General features: G+C 43.6%; 1 protein-coding gene across 1 annotated transcript in view; it reads right to left on the reverse strand.

Annotated features, from left to right (window-relative positions):
- Positions 1-8,973: 8,973 nt before the first annotated feature.
- PDGFA (platelet derived growth factor subunit A) overlaps positions 8,974-17,551 on the reverse strand; it is a 64,264-nt gene continuing 55,686 nt past the window's right edge. The window contains exon 7 of the mRNA XM_068423185.1: positions 8,974-9,063. The gene's annotated coding sequence lies outside the window, so the exon portion shown is untranslated. The remainder of the gene's footprint in view (positions 9,064-17,551) is intronic.

Below are 17,551 nucleotides of genomic sequence, written 5' to 3' on the forward strand. Positions count from 1 at the left end.
CTAGCTAAAATATGGAATTTGATAACATTGACAATGGGTTGGTGGGTAAAGAGTTTCTTCCTTCATTTTCAACCATTTCCTTTTGGACTATCCTTAACATTAAACAGTGCTGAAAGTATGATTTCATTTGTCTTCAAGAAGAAGATCAGGAATTGGTGATAGGCCACATCCTGGGGCCATTACTCAGTAAAAAGCTTTCTTTGAGCTGACCAGACTCTGAGTTAACTGCCTAAAGACTTGGTCCTTGTGAATAAAACTGAAACAGCAACAACAGTGGTTGAACTAATGAGATAAAGGTCACCGTCTCAGAGGGTTTTTAATCAAAAAGATTGTCTTAGTTTCTGTACAAGGAGGGGTTCTTTATATACGGCCATTGTCTTTTTGAGTCTGGAAGGGATTCTTGTAGTTTTCTAAAGGATTTTCTCATGCAAAAAACCCCAAACCTCTGATAGAAGGCTATACCGAAGTTTAATCACCTTTCATCCCAAATGCTCACTAAGCCTCTATTTTAGGGAAAAAGAAAAAAACAAATTAAAAAAAAACAAAAACAAAACAGGGATAACTACTGCTTATACTAAATCAAATTACACCTTGTTTAGACTTTAGCTTTTAGGTTGTTTTAAAAATTTGCCAAAACTATAAGGTTTCAGAACTGCTCAGATTTGGCTGAAATCTACAGCACTGAAGGAAGTGTAAAACTCCAATTGACTTCAAGAGGAACAGGATTAGGCCAAAACTGAGTACTTCTGAAAATCCCACACCATTATTTTTATCAGTAATGTCTGAAGGGAATGTGGCAGATGCTCACAATTCAGATTCACTTCAGATGTAGATCCCAAACTTAACATAATGAACTTGATTAATTCCAAGAAAATATAATTAGAACATGTTTATAGGCATTAAGCCATTTTGATGAAAGAAATATTTTCCAGCCTTATGAAGAACAAGTTGTAACAGACTAGTGCAGGTTTAAAAATCCCAGTATGATTAATCTATCCGTAAGCAGAACAGTAATTTAATTCACTGATGAATAGTAAGAGGACAAAAATTAACCAAACATCTAGTACCTTCAAGTGCAAAAAAACTTAGTAGCCCTACAGCACTTGAAGCAGTTCTCCATTTAAACCTTGTTCTCTGAGAAATTTATATACCTTTAAAACGGAAGACATCCCTTTAAGCTGAATTAATTACACTGATAGAACTATATTTACAGCCCTTAGACCTCAAGAATGAAAATAGTACTTCTATATTAGTGAATGATCTGGGCTTTCCAGATGTTATTTTGCAAGTTTTAGCCTTACCTCTGATAGTCTTAAGAAACAGACAGGCTGCTTAAGGCATTCTTCCTTGAAATCAGAGACAGCACAGCAGTCCATCCAACACCACAAGTGAAAAGCTCTGTGAAGTCATTCCTAGGTTTAAAGCATTGCTCTGCATCTGGCCATTCAAAGGAAGCAATGGGACCTAGGGATTTTAAAGCTGGTGACTACAAAAAATGGTGAACGTAGCTTTCTGCAGTTGGCAGCAGGGAACAAAAGAAGAGCTACACTCCAACTGGTTTCAGGAATTCAGCCCAGACTTTGACAGATTTTCAGGACTTAAAAGGGAGGAATGGGAAGGGAGAGCAGTTGGATCTGAGCCATCCAAAGGACTTTCTGACCCGGAAGGATTTCTTCAAGCTAGAATAACCATTCTGCAGTAGGCTTTGACAAATGTGCTTAAATAAACAAGGTGGCCTGAAAAAATTACACTTTATACCATTTTCTGGAGACAAAAGGACAACCCGTTTGGAAGAAAGACTATCTGTTAATTTGTCGTGGCTGATTCTCTTCCACTCACAAAGTCTTCAGTAATTGGGAGGGATTCACAGAAGTTCAGTACATTCCTGATTTTTGTATAACAGTGATAACAATGTTCGTGATACGCTTGGAAACTCAACATTCTACGTGTTCAAAGCATTGTATAAACATCACTTAATTAATAGTTGCTAAACAGAACTTTATTCAGGTGGTTCAGATATGCCTTTGAAGGGTACATAAGTACTTAGATTGTATATTGTGAAACAATTTGATATATTTGTTCATTTTAATTACTTTTTCCATGTTTACATACATGATACAAGGTAACAAAACATGATTGTACAGGTGCTAGAAAGAAGAGGAACCACAGGGGCCCAAGGGGATATAGAGAGGTGTAATAGGATGAAACTGGAAAGGCAAATTAGGCAGATTGACAGTGTTTCCTACTGACTAAAAACTGGAGAACTTCTTAACTGTGCTCCACACTACATTTATGGCAGTAAATGTATTACCCAGAACGATGCATGAGAAAGCTCAAGGAAAGCAAGTGAATTTCAGACATACATCCCAGAAATGCCATGGAAATACAGGGTCTAGTCCAAAGGCCATCAAAGTCAATGGAAAGATTCCTACTGAATGCAGAGGGCTCTGAATCCCAGGTTTCCCAAGGGCAATTATGAAGGCGTCACTTCTGGCTCATTTTAAAGCAACAAAAAACTGTAGAAGTCAGCAATGAACAAGGGTCACAATCAGTGTTTGAATTCTGCTCTTGCTCAGCCCAGTGTTCAAGTAGCTGGCGCATCTCAGCATTCTTTTTTTTTTTTTTTTTTGTATTTTCATTATAGCTGAGTAAGTTGCATTGAAGTCCAACCAGAGTTACTCACCCAGTAACAACCGATAAAATCGGTTATTTCCAAAAATTGGTTGTAAAAGGCTATTATAGCAGACAGAGCAAATGACCCAAGAACAATGAGTATTGCCCTTAAGTGTAGTCCTTAAATAATGACACCAAGGTCACATCTGTCACAAAAAGAACAATTCTACTGCTGTCCTTTTTTTACCCTGGTCTTCTGCATTTGGTTCACTGAACAAGAGAAAGAAGTTTACATGGTTGTTAGAAATGACTGGAAATGTCCAGGGACTGTGGTCTTTACTCTAGATTTTAATTCTTCCCATAACATTTTTCAGAGCTAATCAACAAAACCTCTACCTTGCACTTCCAGAGGGCAGACTTTGGCCTTTTTAGGACACTGGTTCAGAGAGTCCCATGGGAAATAGTTCTTGATAACAAAGGGGTCCAGGAAAGCTGGACATACTGTAAGAAAGTAATCTTAAAGGTGCAGGAGCAGGCCACCCCCATGAGCCAAAAGACAAGCTGTGGGGGAAGAAGTCCAGCTTGGTTGAACAATGAGCTTTCACAGGAGCTTAGGGAAAAAAAGAAGGTTTACGATCTTTGGGAAAAGGGGCAGGCAACTCAGGAAGAGTACAAGGATGTTGTTAGGTCATGTAGAAGGAAAATTAGAAAGGTGAAAGCTCAACTAGAACTCAATCTAGCCACTGCAGTAAAAGATAATAAGAAGTGTTTTTACAAATACATAAACAAGAAAAGGAGATCAAGGGAATATCTCCATTCCTTGTTGGATGCAGGGGGAACATTGTGACCAGGGATGAGGAAAAGACCAAGGTCCTTAATATCTTTTTTGCCTCAGTCTTTCACAGTAAGACCAGTGATCCTCAGGGCAACCACCTCCCCGAGCCAGTAGACAGGGAGCAGAATAGACCTCCTGTAATTCAGGACAAAGTAGTTACCAACTTGCTGTGTGTCTTCATTTAGCACACACTTGGGGCTAAACAATAGCAGTTTTTCTCTCATCCAATGTCCCTTCCAAAAATGAGGAAGAGAATTGGGAAAAGGAGGGAGACTTGTAGGTTGAAGTTAACCAAATTTAATGAAACAAAGAAATCAATATAAATGACAACACAAAACAGACAAAAGTATACTTATCCACAGATCACTAGCAAGTTGCTCCAGGAATCACCATGAAGAAGAGAGAGGAACACAAAGAGCAAAAAGAGCCCCACCCCTTCCCAGCAAGCCCTCTCTTTTATAGTGAGCTTGATGTCAATGATATAGAAAACACCTGTGGGCCAGCCAGGGTCAGCTGCTGTGGATTTAACTGCTAAGGGCCTTGATCACCATGGCTGGCCACAAACTGAAACCAAATCCCAATGAAATCAGGACACTGTGCCACTTGGATGCTCATAAGTCTATGGGACCAGACGGTATCCACCCAAGGGTACTGAGGGAGCCAGCGGAAGAGCTTGCTAAGCCGCTCTCCATTATTTATTATCAGTCTTGGCTAACCAGGGAGGTCCCAGATGACTGGCAGCGGCCAATATGACGCCCATCCACAAGAAGGGCCGGAAGGAGGATCCCGGGAGCTACAGGCCTGTCAGCCTGACCTCGGTGCCTGGCAAGGTCATGGAACAGATCATCTTGAGTGCGATTACACAGCACATAAAGGACAATCAGGGGATCAGGCCTAGTCAGTATGGGTTTAGGAAAGGCAGGTCCTGCCTAACCAACCTGATCTCTTTTTATGACCAGGTGACCTGCCTAGTGGATGAGGGAAAGGCTGTGGATGTAGTATACTTGGACTTCAGCAAAGCCTTTGATACTGTCTCCCACGGCATTCTCCTGGATAAGCTGGCAGCCCACAGCTTAGACAGGTGCACTCTTTGCTGGGTTAAGAACTGGCTAGATGGCCGGGCCCAGAGAGTGGTGGTGAACGGTACCGCATCCAGTTGGCGTCCGGTCACTAGTGGTGTCCCCCAGGGCTCAGTACTGGGCTCAGTCCTGTTTAATATCTTTATTGATGATCTGGATGAGGGTATCGAGTGCACCCTCAGGCAGACGACACTAAGTTGGGTGGGAGTGTTGATCTGCCTACGGGTAGGAAGGCTCTGCAGAGGGGTCTGGACAGGTTAGATAGATGGGCCGAGACCAATGGTATGAAGTTCAACAAGGCCAAGTGCCGGGTCCTACACTTTGGCCACAACAACCCCATACAACGCTACAGGCTGGGGGAAGAGTGGTTGGAAAGCAGCCCAGTGGAAAAGGACCTGGGGGTATTGGTGGACAGCTGGCTGAACATGAGCCAGCAGTGTGCCCAGGTGACCAAGAAGGCCAACAGCATCCTGGCAACTAGCAACAGGACTAGAGGACATAGCCACAAGCTGCGCCAGGGGTGGTTCAGGTTAGACATTAGGAAAAATTTCTTCACAGAAAGGGTTATTAGGCATTGGAAAGGGCTGCCCAGGGAGGTGGTGGAGTCACCATCCCTGGAGGTGTTTAAGAAAAGACTAGATGTGGCACTTAGTGCCATGGTCTAGTTGACACAGTGGTGTTAGGTCAAAGGTTGGACTCGACGATCCCAGAGGTCTCTTCCAACCTAGTTGATTCTGTGATTTAGGGAGGAGATATAGCTCCTCTCCAGTGTTTCCACAGAGACTTTGACCTCTTCAGCTCCTAGATTCCACCCCTTTGACCATCGCTAAGATGAAGACTATCCACCAAGTATAGTGGTGTATTTAGCCACACTCATTTGCAAAGCTTTTTTCCACCCTGCCCCCAGCTTTCAGTATTCCCTCTGATTTGTTTTCCTACACTGAAATATCTTCCTGAGTTGTTTTTTTTTCTTCTGTCTGTCCAGCAAAGCCCCAAAGTCTGCCCTCATACACTTACCATGGGAGTTTCTGTAGGACACTCAACTTTTTAAAATGCATGGAATTTCTTGGTCCTACTAGTTAGAACATGATTTAGTCTTCATTCAAAGTGAAAGGCAAATATTTGTCTGGCAAGGTGACTCTAAGCATTTACTATGTGTTACTTATCCAGTTGAGTCTTGGCAGTTCTTCCTACCCTCATACAGACTGACTCTCCTTTAGTTTTTTATGCTCAGATACACTCAAGTAAAACTTCTCCTGACTTACTCCACTGCTGAGACTAACAATGCTAATATCCATTCTCTCAGTGTAGGGTGTAATACTGCATTCCCATTCATGTCTTCGCTATCTGAAGGATAACTATCAGCCTTTCCTACCCACAAAAATAAATACATTAAAGACCACGACACCCTCAGGCAGGACAGTAATGGAGCCCATATAAGTACTTTGCTGGATAGACAAGACTGAGTCCTAAAATGGGATAAACTTTCATCTCACTCTTCATGAGGATAGTAAAGCCATTTCTCTCTGTGGGATCTTACATGAAGAAATTACTTCTTGTGAACGTTCCATTCCATCCACCCTCATGAAGGACACTTGCTGGCATGTTTCCAACCATGCTAGAAGATTGCTGAAGCCTCCTGGAGGCAAGCCAAGCCATGTCACATCCAGGGGGCTCACTTTGCATTTTTGGCTTGTATGTGATTTTTGTTTTCAGCTATGGTGGATGAAGTTTTCAAGTACATGATTCATCAGTGCTCTATGTCAAACCTACAAATCTTTGCTTCTGAAAGCCTTCCCTTGCTCCTAAATTACATGCCAGCCAAAGCCAGAAAAGCAGAATTGTCATTCAGAGGCTTGCATACGGCTCCAGTGAAAATTACTTAGTAGGGGGTGACGTGACTTTATGATACCTATGCTGTCAACTGAGGAGGGCTTTTTTTAGTTAAATGTGATGACAACTGCACCCTATTTATACCAATGAACTTAGGCGTTTCAAAATAGTAACATCAAGAGGAATATCCTGGGCAAAAATTTCACACTGCTCAGTTTATGCTTTAAAATAAATATTTCTTTAGCTTACAATTGATCACTGGCTACAAACACTGAAGAAGTGTTTTCTGGCTTTGACTCCACCCTGAAAACAAGAGAAGGTTTGGGGCTTGGCTCATTCAGGATTACATGACTGAGCAGGTAGCCTCACGTGGATATGGGTTGCCATCTCTACGATCACACATCCACAGTACCACTGGACATTTCACTCTGTCTCCAGGGCAATTTGAGCAGAAGACAACCAGTAAGGGAAGAAAATTTGTAATTTTGTGGTTTGCATTGCTCTTAACATAATTATTGTTAAGGAGATGCAGTGCCCCTGTCCTCCAAATTTTTTAAGTGCCCTTTCTGAGCCAGAATCAGTGCAGTTTCACTGTCTGAGTGCAGGGTGGAGGGAGCATATCTGGAGGCCAGGCATCCCTTTGAACCATGGAATTTTAGGGGTGTCTTTAGGCCATGCTGAAATGAGAAGCAGCATTCCCCAGCTCTCAGCTTTCACCCTCCCTCCCTAGAGGCTTCCCAAGCAGCTGAGCACAGTCGAGTGGTGCAGGGCTTTTAGATGCATTTAATTTAATGTGCAGGCTGGTAGGACGAGCACGCTGTCGTTTGTGGTCCCACAAGCGTTGTCCACCACTCAGCCCATTTACTTAGCTTCACGCTGTGGAGAGAATTCACCTTCAGAGCATAGGCAAGGCTTGCCTGCACTGCTGAAACAAAATTAATCTTTTAATAGTCACATTTTCTCTTCCGTACCCTGTGGTATGATTACCAGAATTCAGTCTGCTCCCAAATCCTGCTTCCCACCAGCTCCCACAACTTTGGAACGGTTTAGAGGTCACTCTGCATTTTGCTGTACAGCCCTAATTACTACTCAGCACTATAATTGATATGTTAAAGCCTATTAAAATATGGAGCTGAGCCACTGCTTTACAGTCAGTGCACTTCTAATGCCAAAAATCACTTACAGTTTGTTTCTGTGCTTCATTTCAGCTACTTTTAAATAAATGTCTCTCCTCAGGACCTGGACGATACGAAAGGGATTTAGTCTCAGAGTGTGAAACTTGCAGCCTGCAGCACCAGAAAAATAAAGCGTTCCTACAAAGCTATTCAAATGGATTTCCCTCACTGATTGCTTCAGCCAAAAGTAAATTATAAGCCAGACATTATCAAAGAAAATCGCTGTAGCACATTCCACTTCATTTCACTGTACAGCAAGGATCTGAACGCAGAGGTGCAGGCCTTCAGTCACATTTTCGTATTTGCAAGGCAAACCCACACACTAGAGCAAACATTATTTATATACATATACTTTAACTATCACTTCTGTTATTTATCAGGGCAGAGGATGTCTTCAGGACATTCTTGAGGGGATGAGCTGTCCGGCACGCATATAAAAATGAAGCGGCAAAATCAAGTAAAATTAAAGTTAGCAGAACTATTAAAAGACTTAGACACCCAGCAGTCAGGCAAGGCTACTGCAGGACATTTCTAAAAGCTCATGAACACGAGATAAGAGGGGAAGGGGCTGTGAAATGCCAAAGTGAAATGTGTGTTCTTGTGAATCATTTCGAAAGAAACACTGGGAAACAGAGGGAAAGCAAGTGAGCTCAAGGGGCTCACCCACTCAAAAGCAACTTGTGTCAGGGCAAAGAATAACAAGGAGAAAACACAAATTATGAGATAAATATAGCAGAAATGTATTAGAGAACAGCATTCTCAAAACCTAGGAGATAGAGGGGTTTCTTCAGGACACGCAAAAGTCCACAAATACAGCAGGACTAAATGAACTCTACTCAAATCAAGGGAATTAAATGCTCTGCAGCTAAGACCATGCTGGGAAAACTCCAAGTCAAACTGGTTTCTTTAAAGGCCTTTTAAGAAATGGTTTGGCCAAAGTTTCTGAAGGCATCTCAAAAGTTACTGGGCACTTCTATTCAGGCATATAAAGGGGTATGCACAGGCTAAAAGGGTTTTTTCTGTCATTGTGTTTGTTTCTTCCATCTGAGTCTTTTAAGGAGGCATTATACACATGGAAATAAACCTTCATCTGTGTGGCATTTACCCCACAACTTCAGGGACTATCACCAAAAACTGTCAAATGCACCAAATAACATGTGGAGATGTCATCCCAGCCTCAGAACAAATCTGGACTGACACCCCACAAGACACACAGCTTCAGAGGAGCTCAGCTAACTGCCTCATCACAGTGTCTTTATGTAATTGCCTGGTGCCACACTCAAAGAGAGACAGAAGCAGAGGGGACAGAGAGAAACTCATTTCTAAAATCAGTGAGTGACTACTGGGTATGATACCTGAGACAGCATGAGGCTGGGCTTTCCAGCCCTGTATTCCTCAATTCCCGTAGCCTTGCAGTTCTCACAGGGTTCAGCACACGTGGATCTGTTTCTTCTTTCAACTCTGATCTGGATTTAGCCACCAGGGAGGAGATCCCAGGACAAGCAGGTAGATCAGTTTGCTTTTCAATCTGCTGGGAAAAGCTCTGCATCAGCTGTGCCTTATATAGTACAGGGAACTGCCCCCCGCCTTAGAGCAAGCAGTGATACCAAAGTGATAGCTACCAAGGAAAGAGTGCTTTTAAAAAACAGAAAGCCCCGTGTCGGAGGCCGTGTGAGGGATGTGTGGAGTCAGTGTGGCCGTGTCCCGTCCGGCGGGCCACCTGAACGAGGACACAGTGCTGCAGCTGGACATTGCCCTCCTCCTTGCCCACCCCTTGGCAGACTTCTCCTCTTTTCCGTTTCACTCCTCAGGGCTTGCAGATGCACTGTGGCCCACAGGTCTGGATTTAACCCAACAGGACATTCCCAGTGACATAACGATGTCCGAACAACCTCAGCCTGTTTAGATCTTATTACATTTCAGATGTGATCCTCTACAGCTGTGTTACATATCCAAACTGCATATCGCACTCAAGTCTCTGATAAGGAAACAGCTACTTCTGCAACTCTTGCGTTTGGCTCTAACCAGTACGTTATGACAGTTTGGCTCCCACTAAATTCTCCCTGCCCTTGGCACACTTGGGACAGTGTCCAACTCCTCTCCCGTCTCCCAGAAGAAGGAGGATTTTATTCTGGATCCATGAGAAGAAGAGATAGGTGTCTGCTGGTGCTTATGGGGTACAGCTCAGCTTTATGAAAATTAACATTAATACCTAACACTCAGTCAGCTCACTGAGGAGATGCCATCATAACTTCTGGAGTGTATGGGACTGACAGCCTGCAATATATGCCTTATACATCACCCCTGCTACACAGTAGCACTGAGCCAGCCCCAGCCAAAGTCAATATAGTGCCATGAAGGCTCAGGATAAATTTCAACCCGAACAGCAGTAATTGTGTCCGTCACCCTCCGGAGATGTAGAGAAAGCAAGACCCTCTGATACTGTTTAAGGACCTTTAAACTGCAGAGCAGATTGGCCATGGAAAATCCTCGAACTGAATGAGATCGTCCCAAGGAGCTGCTGGAGAGCCAGGGGGCAGGAGCTGCACACTGCGGAGCAACAATTTGTTCCAATTTTGAGATACGCTAAGAAACTTTTCCATAATTACTTCCAAACCGGACAAGAACAAGTCTTTTCCTGCCATCTGAAATACGTTCTGCTAGTGTAATACTGGTTTAGGGAAAAAAAGAATAAAAACTACTAAAAAAATTATCCTCCAGTTAAGCCATGCCCAGGAAACATTGTGGAAAACAAATTTTGTCATGCGAGCACTGGAGTAGATGGGTGTTTTTAACCAACAAGATGATTGTTGTGCTAAGCTAGCTCTCTTTGTGCTCATCAAATGGACTATGTATTTCAAAATTAGTAGTTAATAATAAAATGTCAAAGGGTGAAGGAAGTGCAGGTTCCTCCACATAGCTAGGTCCCTGTTTGGGAGCTTCTGAGCAATTTCCACTTCCATTTGCTATTCAGCCATGCTGCCAAAATGGCCAATAAATGGAGCAGTCATAGTTGTGTTTTTTGTGCTATTCATCCCCGGTCACTCTACATCAGACAGACACAACTCATTCATTTCATAAGGCCACCAAACAGAAGCCGGGTGGTGAAGGCATCCGGTCCCTGCTGAGTTGGCTCAGGTCTTCCTTGCGATGAGGGTCTCCATACACCACTATTGGCCCTTGGAACCACTCAGCCTCTGAAATTTGTGTTCCTTTCTTCCGATTAGTGAAACAGAACTGCATTGTCAAAGAAATGCTCACAGTGATCTAATAGGTCATTCCTATCTTTAACTTCTATCATTCAAAATAGAAGGAAATTATTTTCCAGTCGTTTGAAAGTTCGCATTGTGAGCAAAATAAAGTAAAGTTCACTAACCTTTCATTTGCTTTGTGAGTTTTTCCTCTTATGGGTATTTAAAGAAATCAGATGTGACAATCCTGGATAATTAAAGTCTTTAAGAAAGGTCAAAAATCTCCCCTAAACAGAGAAAAAGTAATGTTTCCAAAAGGCAGCTAAATCCTTTCCAGTAGATTTTGAAATAATAATAATTTTTTTTTAAAAAAAAAAGCCCTCTGTTTCTCTGCCAAGTGCCACCAAACAAATCCGTGTTAAAACCAGAAACCTCTCTTACAGGCTGGTGCCGCACACCAGAAAGATAAGTTTCCTGATCTGAAAATTAATCTGAGTCATGTCTGCATTTTAGGATTTGTGAGGAGCACTTTTGTAATACTGCTAATTCCCTGATTAGTCTGACAGGACTTTTTTTTTTTTTCAGATAAAGAGATTCTGTAACACAGCAGACATTACCACATTGTCTTTGTGCTGTTGTAACTGCAGTAGGGAGGAATTGCAGGCTGGGGTTTCCAAGGGCACATTAGCCATTCTGCTCCAGCTGAAACTCAACAGAATTGGGCACCTACCCCATCCTGTAACCATCGTCCTCCAGATCTCCAAAACGTACAGCAGGGATTTCAGCCTCTTCTGGCACAGATTCCCGAGCTAACATCACCTCTTATGTCAATAATATCAAGTTTTTCCTTCTGCACCAGAGAGTGGGACTGGGATGAAATTCAGCTCTGGCTGGCTGAAGTCCTATTTTGAGAGCTCACATGAGAGCCTCCTCCTAGAAGAATCAAGGACGGCTTTTCAGCCTCCGGCTATTGTGCACCTCAGAGCAGGTGAAAGCAGTCTCTACAGCTCCTCGCTTGTTCTCCATGCAATCTTTCACGGTGTCGTTTCTCTGGAGGCTTAAGGAATGGCAAAGGGTGGGAGAGGGAGGACAACAAAAGGATGGCCTATCTGCAGATGCTTTGGAAAGGTCGTTCCAGTGTTGGCATCTTGAAAGGTCATGGTCTTGTGTGTGTGAGCACCTCCATGAGGAATAAGCAAAGCCTGCTTGAAGGACTTACTGGCGACTTCAGTGAACCAGTGACATGACTTTGTTTTAATACCAACTTCCTACACCATCACTGCTGGATAAAATAAAATAAAAGCAGAAATGCTCAGCCCTGAGTCAGGAGCATCACTGTCCTTAGGGCTACACTGTCACACTGTGTCCTGGTAATCCAAATGTGGCTGACACTATTGGAGAAAAACTGAAATTTAGTACAAAAGACACAGGCAGACCTATCCCGCCCACACATGGGGAGGGTAAATCAGCACTCAGTCCAGCCGCCAGCCCAGGCCTCCAAACACTGGTTATTGCTACAATTTTCTAAAAGTCGACAGTCACTAAGGACATTGAGCAATGTAGTATCCCCTTTGCAACACAGGGTCTCTGATGCAAGGGATGTATTTCAGGCTGCAACCATTTTAAGTCTGCTCACTGCTGTCATTGTGAACCACTCGTGTTAGGGCAGCACATGGAGACCAGGCACAAAGGCAGGGACCCACTGTGCCGTTGAAATGCCTTGGAAGTGACAGCTCTTCCCCTGAAGAAAAACAAGCTGCAGAATGCAAGTAAAGTGGGCAAGAGAGGGAGTTTAGTTATTAATTCATCTGTAATGGAAAATTGATACTTATTCCCCATTTTCCAAAGATTTTTTTTTAATTACCTCTAATCCTGCTCTGGCTATTAGCAAACCAGCTGACTGCACCTACAGCCACACAGTTAATGTCTAATGCAGTCACTGAAGCCAAAATTCATCTCTGAGTACCCTTTCGCAGCTAATTCACCTATGGCAACCTGCTTAATGGCAAACTGGTTTAGACCAAAACCTGCATAACAGAGGTCAGCTCCTATTTGCCCTGATGAGGCCAAAGGGGAGGTATTTATAGAGTGACTCAGCAATGATTTCATCATAGATATTTATTAGCTGCATTTTTGGGAGTGACTGGTGATGTCAGAGGTCCTCGCAGCAGCAATTGTCATTACCAACATCGCTGCTGGGCACAGAGCAGCGTTGCTGCGCTTTGGTGTCCTGCTCCTCCACCTGACTCTCCCAGGAGGTTTCTGTATCGTGTGACTTGCACTCTCTGGCCTAGATATTGCAGGAAAAAAATTGCATAGATTTCAGCATCTTTTTTTTTTAATGATGCTAACTTCCCTACTGTGACAGGATCATACAAATATAGGCAAGATATAATTTAGTAGGACACCGATGAATTCACCCCCTGCTTAAGTATTTTTGGAAATATTATTGGCTCAGCAGGGAATTAGAAAGGAATAAGGGAAATGTATTGAAACATTCACAATACCCGATAGATAAATAGGCTATGCAAACCCAATCCAATTGGTTAATTACCTCTTTCCATTTTAGAAAAAGCCTATGTAATAATCCATTCTTTTAATAATCGGATAAATCTTTTTTTTCTTTTCATAGAACTAGCTTTTATTGGGTTGACAGGAATTTAGCCATTGATTTTAAATAAAGAACAATCAGACCTAAATACAATTCAGTCCTAGGAAATGTAGCAATATCTTGCTTCAAAAATACCAGTTTTATACAAAACAAAATAAAAAAAAAGTTTCTTTTCAATCAGATGATGTCAGTGCAAAAATACGAAGAAGAAAAAAAAAAGACCAGGAAAATATTTCAAAGGAAGTAGACCCCTGGGAAGACAAAAGTGCTGTATATTAGGAGAATGATAACAGGATTGGCATAAAATAGGAAATTATAAATACAGACCAGTGGTTCTCAGCCTCTTCTGTACCATGACCCCATACTTCAAGAGAGAAAAATTTGGGACCTTATCCATGAAGCCATCAAGAAAAGAAGGGTGGTCTCTTGCTCCCTGGGGACAGAGAACCACAGATCCCACATAGAGGATACCGTAGCAGAACGCCTTGGAAATCCAGTAGGAGTTTTGAACAATAGCTGCAAGGCTTTTTGGAGGACTTACCCAGGTAATTTCTTAATCAAAAGCAATAATCTATCATCCAAGCTACAACTACTGTGGCTAAAAAATGTTAATACTAGAAAATAGGCCCCTAAGTTATTTAGATGTCTTGGGAAATGTTAATCTCTGATCTCAAGACCTATTTTCCAAAGAGGCCTGGAAATCAGGACTGCCTTGCTGAAAAGATGATCAGCAGCTGAGAACAGCCCAACTCTTTGTGCCATGGCTCAGATTTCAAAGTCCATGAGAACCACGCTGCTAACTACCTGTGCCCCTCCAAATAATGTCATCAGTCACCTAAAGCAATTAGGACCCTACACGCCAATTATCACCAAAGCAACTTAGTCATCCAAGTTTTATCTTAGTGGCATCTCCTATTTCCTTGACTTGGCCTCATCCTGGCCTCAATGGCAGAGGCAGCTGTTGACCTGCACCCTCTGGGGGACCCTCTCCTTCCATTTGGGAAAGCGGCTCCAAGAACAACTCAAGATGGCTGTTCCTCTGCTGTTATTAGCCTGCTGATAGAGGAGGAGGTTGACTTAGTCACTAGCGTAACTACAGATATGTTTCTAGGAACTTATATCCCCTGACCAAATGTTGAACTCATCGGGAATCTTGCTTGCTTCATTTTGTTTAAAATGTGAATCGAGCGCTCGTTGCCAACACGTATTCTTCTTTGTCCACCATGTCTCGTGGTCTCCTGTCTGCGCGCAGTTACATGCCTATTGGCAGGGCTGTAGCGTTGATGGCTTCTTGGTTTTCTCTTTCTGCCTCTGGCTTTAGTCCAGGGAAAGGAGCAGAGGTTTAACTGGAGAGTGTCACTGACACTAACATCCTTCTCTGACCACCTCAGCGGAGGGGAAGATGACCGTGAAACCACTCGGTAACTTAGCTCAAATTTCACTTCTGTTCTTCCCTCACATATGCTCCCCTTGTTTCTTTCAGCAGATACAGAAGGCTTTCAGTTAGAAAGCTGAAGATGCCATAGGCTGGTTAACCTTAAAGGATTTTTCTGGCAGCATGTTCACCTAAAATATAAGCCAGGTTATCCTCAGCGGTCCTACCCAACTAACTGAAGTGTCCCGTGACCATAAAAAGCCCCTGGGAAGCCACCCTACATTCAGAAAAAGTAGATTTGCATTGTGATTTTCATGACCCAGAACTAATAGAATGTTTATCACTCAAATGTCACAGCTGTCCTCCTATACAGGGGAAAGACCATGAATATGAACTGCACCTCCTTCCCCTGTGGAATTCTGTGAGCCAGTGCCACCTTTCCTCACTGATCTATGTTGATCTCTCCTTTTGGGGGAAGAAGGGGTTGGTTGTTTTAGCCAGATTGGGAACCAAATCCCAAATTCCCTGCAAGCAAGAGACCTTCTGCAAAGACTGATGGTGCAGCCCTTGTGTCTGGCCATGCTGCAGGAAACGAATGGGACTGTCTCCATATGAGGCTTCTCAGAAGTGTCCCCAGCTTATCAATAGAGCATGGCACATAAATGAGAACTTCAGCAAGAAAACAGAAAAGCTCATCGAAATGCCAGCAGGGCCCCCCACCCCCACACACAAGACAAAAAGGACTTTCATGCACACAATGATTTTTTTCTTGTATCTGACTCAGGCGGCTGAGCACAGAGCAAATTTTCATCGTCTGGTCAGACTTGGGTGGGCTCTGTCTCCTCCCAAAGAGGGAAATGTTTATTGAGGAGCAGACCTTAATGGTGTGTCTAAGTGGTGTTTGAGTGAACATGACCTGGGGACAGCTGGGGAGAAATTCAATGACTTATCAGGGAGGAGCATTGGTGAGAGCCAGAGCTGCTGCTTTTCCCATGACCTGCTTCAGGAGATGGCTTAAAACCAGGTGTTTCTGTTATTTGGCTCATCATTGCTCCAAGGAACATTCCTAGCATTTCTGCTTCCTCCTGCAGGCTGGGTATGCAGGGAGCACCAGGGCACCCTGCCCAAACACCCACCTGGGACGGGGCTTTCCTCCACCGTTGCTTGTGAAAGTCTTCTCAGGCTGACTATGCTCTGCCAGGGGATGTCGAACATCTGGGCCCTGACCTATAGACTTCAAGCACTCCAGGACCTGCCAGGTGAGGATATTCCCCTCACCCTCTTTTCTTCCTCACTCCACTGCTCCACCATGTCTGAGCCGTATCAGTATCAACAAGGCTATGAAGGAGGCCACTGGAGGTTTGGGGACTACTTGACCAATGGTGCTACCTTCTGCTATCAGAGAGGTGGCGACATCTAACATCGCTTGGATGCAATTCACCAAAAGATGTCTGTCACCCTCCTGAAGCCAGTGGGGATTGCTGAAGAGAAGGCACTTCTGCCATCAGTTTTTAAGGTGCATCTTTCCCTGGGATCCATGATATGGCTGAACAGGTTTTCTAATTTGTGTCTAGTCAGAATCAGAAGAGAAAACTAAGCATAAATGAATAAATTATGGCCAGCACACTTAGCTGGCCTGTGGACTGTTAATGATTTTCTGTTGTTCTGTTATATTCATTCATCCATTATGTGCTTTTGTGTTACAATAGAGCCTCCCTATTCTGTGCTACTGCAGAACAGCCTCTCTAGTGGATTTATATAATTCATATCAGTAAAATTTTCATGTGTGCTAATACACGAGACAGCAAGAGAGAAGAAAGTTAGTTTGCTTTGGCTGGGGGAGGAAAAATACCATCGCCATCAGATTTAGACTTTTCACTTAATAGCTTTCCTGGAATATGCCCATCTTGCCAATAGGAGATAGTAGCTTCAGTAAAGCTCATTCACACAACATATGGGAGCGCGGAGTGTGGGGAAGATGAATCCTTAGAGCTACCTTTTGAAATGTAATAGGATCGCCCAGCTTGCTCAGCCATGCTGCCTGTTACCGATTTAATAGTAGAGGAATGAAATGCATCTGTGTATCTTTTTCCACTGCCGTAAATACTTTATCTGCAACTACCAGTTTCATCACAGCGTACACTGTACTCTGCTCCCCACAGGGAGCCCACCGAGGGCTCCCAGCCACCCCTTCGTTGATCTGCCACAGGGGCAAAAGCCCTGGGATCAACACTGAAGTCCCAGCAGTGGATGAGGAGGGTGAAAAGTCACAGCCTTCTAGTTCCCACCTTCCCCTCCTAGAGAAACCTGGCCGGGACACAAAACTGGGTGACCCCACACACAGAAAAGCAGCAGCCACGGGGAGAGACACAGCTCTGGTCCCCTACCACCTCCTCGGCTCTGAAACCCCAGGCTTTGCTCTCCTTGCCTGCAGTGACACTGACTGTGGGGTCCCCTCTGTCCTGCTCCTTCCCATCTGTCCAGGTCCCCCACCACCTACCATTGCTCTCCTCACTTGTGGGGTTTTTTTGCCCTCTTCTGATCTCTCCCCTCTCTCTATCATTTTTCTCCTCCTTCACACATTTCCTTCTCTCCTTTCCACCATGATTTTTCCACCATTCTTCCCTCCTACCTCACCTATATCATCCTCTTCCAAACTTCACCCCAAGGCATATATTCTCACTGGAGCTCTTAATGCAGGGAAGAACGACTGGGCTCATAAAATATAACTAAAGGTCTGCTTATGCACATCTTTCCTCTTTCTCCTTCCTCTCCCTTTCTGCTCTGCAGACTGCAAGGTGTGGGGGCAGAGACATCATTTTCCTGCAAAACTGCTGGC

The sequence above is a fragment of the Nyctibius grandis genome, chromosome Z (assembly GCF_013368605.1).
Source record: "Nyctibius grandis isolate bNycGra1 chromosome Z, bNycGra1.pri, whole genome shotgun sequence".
In the NCBI taxonomy this organism is placed as follows: domain Eukaryota; kingdom Metazoa; phylum Chordata; class Aves; order Nyctibiiformes; family Nyctibiidae; genus Nyctibius; species Nyctibius grandis.